Source organism: Hibiscus syriacus, unplaced genomic scaffold (genome assembly GCF_006381635.1).
Source record: "Hibiscus syriacus cultivar Baekdansim isolate YM2019G1 unplaced genomic scaffold, ASM638163v2 tig00110162_pilon, whole genome shotgun sequence".
NCBI classification, from domain to species: domain Eukaryota; kingdom Viridiplantae; phylum Streptophyta; class Magnoliopsida; order Malvales; family Malvaceae; genus Hibiscus; species Hibiscus syriacus.
In genome coordinates this window covers 353668-358353 of record NW_024062609.1, presented here as the reverse complement: position 1 = coordinate 358353, position 4686 = coordinate 353668, and positions in this window count along the sequence as shown.

The following is a 4686-nucleotide window of genomic DNA, read 5'->3' as shown; positions in this document are numbered from 1 at the left end:
GTTTTCTTTCGATCGTTTTAATTTTGCAAAGAAAACAAGTTAGTAAGTTATACATTTTTTGATCAGGTTACGAATTAGTTCCTCGAACGTTTGAATCAATGCTTCAAGATTTGTATGCGAAGAACGAGGAAGGATACGATTACATCAGCCTCATCGATAAAGAAATGTGGACGAACGCATATGATTGTAGATATCGATATGGACATATGACGACCAACTTGACAGAGGCAATCAATTCAACCTTAAAGGGTGCACGTCACTTACCAGTAGAGGCATACGATTACATGCTCTCATATGATAGCAGCTTGCTCACATACACATCAAGACTATAACCATTTTGTGGATCTCGTATACCTACTATCTGAAGTTTTTAAGGTACACGAATTTGAGTTTCCCCTCATATGTAATGAAAAAGACTCTGATGAGGTTCAAGATTGGCTTTCGATTGTACCAAATCCGAGTTTATTGAGGGAGCGTGGTCGTTCAAAACCCAATCGAATTCATTACTATATGGATATTCGAGAAAGATCTAGACAAGACAGAAGATGTGGGCATTGTTGAAACCCAGAACACACTAGAAAAACATGTCCACTTATGTTGCCATCAAGTAACAATTGATGAGGAAATGATGTATTTATTTATCAGATAATAATTCTTGTACTTTAATTTGTATTTACTTCAAGTTAATGTCTTTCGATAATCGCTGATGAAGATTAAAAAAATGATACAATAATACGAGATTGGATGTTTGTGTTATATGTGATTATAATAAAAGAGATAATAAGTGACAAACTTAAGAAAATTATCGAACACAATCATTAAAATTTATCAAACTAATAACAATTGGGTATTTCAAAATAATTTTAAATATAACAAACTTACAATAAATATTAAATGGTAAATGATAACCAAATTACAATAATTGATATTAAATGATAATAAATAAAATTAACTGAAATACATTAAAAAAAGTCCAACAAATTTAACAAAATAAAGTAAGTATTAAATGAGAAATAATAAAAAATACAATTAAAAAGCCCAATAAACTAAATACAAATATAATAAAAACAAAATCTATTGATGCCTGCGACGTAAATGTGTTCCGCAGGGTGGTTGTTATCGGTCTCGATGAGGATTTCTTCGTATCACTAGTTGTGGCTCATCGCTGTCATCATCGTCGTCGTCGTCGTTGTCCTCCTACTGAGTAGGTACATTAGGTTGATGAAGAGCTTATGACGATGAAGCACCTCCCTAGAATAAGAACCCTGAAGGTGTATGACTGACTATCCCATCGGCCTGCGAAAACTGGGAAAATTCATAAAACCCATACATCGCTGAGTGTGAAAACTGTACAAGAGGTGTCTGTGTTGCGGTCATGGGTGATGAGGTTGAACCCACTAAATATCCAGTATATGAACCCCAAGTCATCTCTGCAAACATATACCCATAATAGCCTCCAGGAGGGGTCATCTGTGACGGTGGTGGCGGAGGGGTCATAAAACTAGGTAAAGGCGACGGCGGCGGCATCTGGTAATGGAAAGGCGGTGGCGACATCATATATGGCTGCGGTATATAAGTCGTTGGATACACTGCTGCTGTGAAGGTCCTGCTGATGCAGCTGAGAATGAACCGGAAGTACCTGCTCTCCGTCCACGAGTTGGGGAACGATGGTGCTGTGTCGGTGAACGTCTCTGTCGACGTCGCGGAAATGACTGTAATCGTGCATCCTCAGGAAGCAGAAACGGTTTCCCGTTACTGTTGAACCACTCATAATAATCGTCAGGAACCATCAAGAGGTCATAAAAAATGGGCTCTCTACGAGGAATGCACCGATGTCGATCCTCCCACAACACGACCCACTCATGATGCCTCACCAGCCAATCTGTATTTGTCTTGCCGCGTCTATCTGTGCTTTGCAACTCGTCCATATTGCGAGGTGCTTCTGGAATTGGTTGAAAACAACCAAATTGCCGGAGCACGCGATCAGTGGAGTGCCACTCGACGGTCGCATAACATATCAAGGGGACCATCGCCATCCAAACATCTGATAGACCCAACAACTCAGGTGGGATCACCGCGCTCACATCATCAGTAGAATATGACACCCATTCAAACTAAAATAAATATATATAATTTTTATCAAAAGAATAATCTAATTATATAATTATAATCTAAAATCAATTTTTAAACATTAAAATTCATACATGTGTGACAGCCTTCTAATCGATTAGCACCCTAAATTTTTCTAAATCATCAGGTAACTCTTGATGATTTTTCCTATCAGTAGACCACATATTCAATGGAAAAAATTTATTATACACTTTATAAAATTATTAATATACGAAATCAGTTTTATAATTACCTCATGAGTAGTGGAAATACGAATGGGTTCTTCACAACGGGATATAAAAAGGGCAATCGATACCATGTCCAACACTGCAGCAACAAGTGACATCCGCCAATAGCATTACGCCTGTAGTCAATGGCTCGACACATTTCCTTGTACAGCAAAGCCAAAATTGCCGAGCTCCAACTGAATGATCTGACCAGTTGAAAATCGCTCAGATGTCGCAACCACATGTAATGAACTTGGTTGCGCGATTTGTCCAGCATCAGCAACCCTCCTATAAGCTGCAGTATGCATGCCTGTGCATACATTTTAACTTCATCCTCAGACGCGTCCTCGCTCAACTCCCGAAAATTGGCATCTAACCAATTTAACGGTATTCGACCACTATTAAAACTTTCTGGGACACGTCCTAGATTTTCCCTGCACAAAGTAGTCCAGGAACCCTGCGCAAAGTAGTCCAGGAACCCTGTGCGATCCCTGATATGACATCCCCATCCACCGAAAGCCCCAGGTGCATAGCAACATCCTTAAGTGTAATTGTGCACTCTCCGCACGGAAGATGGAAGGTGTGGGTCTTCGGCCTCCACCGCTCTATTAAGGCATAGATAAGGTCTGGTCATATCTTATAGTGACCCTGATATCTACCTATGTAACCAAATCCAACATCTACTAAATACGACAAGACACGACTAGGTACCACTAACTTAAGGTTCATAATAAAAGGATATAATACACGGTCCTTCTCCTAAAAATAAATAATTACAAAAATTAATTCTTAATATAATAATCATGCATTAAATAAATTAACAAATTATTACTAATAATTTAAATTAAATTAAAACGTTAAAATGTTACCGTATCAGCAAAATGTCGAGATATATGATTGCCATCCAAGCGAAGTAGATCGTCTTCCATTATATATCTGCAAAAAAAATTATATAAGTAAAATATTAAATAAATTAAAATACTTAAATAAATTAAATACAAAAGATTAAAAATATAATAAAATATACCTTAAAATTTTAATATAAGAGTATTTGAGAGAAGTTGAGAAAATTTGGTGTGATGAAAGTGATTGAGGATGGGGGTGTGAAGCGTCAGGGTATGGGGGTAATTAAACATATAGCGCGAGATAGGGGGCGCCTTTCTGACGCGTGGCAGATACACAGGTAAGGCGCGGCCCCTAATCCGCTCTATACCCACGTGTATCCCATGTTAGCATATAGCGCAGTGCAGGGGGCGCGCCTTACCCTACGTGGCGTCAAATCAACATATAACGCAGTTTAGGGGGTGTACTTTACTGCTAAGAGTGTTAGATCGAGAAATATAATCTGACTGGTGTTAGATCGATAAATATACCGGTCACCGGTGATTTTTTGATAAAAACGCCAATAGGCTAATACATTAAACGAGTTTTTAGTAATTTTTAAAATAATAAAAATACACTTAACCTCCACACCCCAACAAGATTTAGTGCATCCGTACTTCAGCTTAACAATCAAACACATGATTAAAATTCAAATTATAGACAATCCTTATAAGATAATGAATTCTTATTATTATTCCCTATATCAATAATAAATATTAATTAATTAATTATTGTTGTTTAAACTATGAATATAAATTTTCTAAATTAAATTTAAAAATAAATAATTATTTAATAAAGTACTTATAATTTAAAATAATCATGTTATTTTGAATTATTATAGATGGTGATAAATTATAACTATTTTCTTTTTTGAACTGTAACAATATAGGTTTAACTAATGTTAATAGTAGGGATGACAAACAGGCGGGTCGGATGCGGATACCCCTCCTTATCCTCATACCCACCTAATATTTTCAAATCTACCACCCGCCCACGCGGGTAGATTCTCAAATCTATCCCGACACCCACTACCCAACTGGAGACGTACCCGGCTAAACCCGTCTGACAACAACGTTAAGTTATACATAAGCAACAAACATAAAACAAACATATTCACTAAGAAGTATAATAAAATAAACCAAATATTATATGAGTTAAGTATTAAGATAGATCTTAAAGTACATAAATTATAAGTTATATCTGATACAATATTAAGATTTATAAATTAGTCTTTAAAATTATACTTAAATTCATAATAGTCCAAAAGTTAATGGGTATTTAGTAGGCGGGCAGATACGGGGCGGGCGAGTAAGGTCTCAAACCCATCACCCGCCCACTACCTGCGACGAGTACCACTTTCAAAATCTACACCCACCCACTACCCGCTAAAGTTATATCTATCATCACCCTAATTGGAGCGGATACGGTGCGGAATCCACAAAATTGTACTTGTTTGTCATCACTAGTT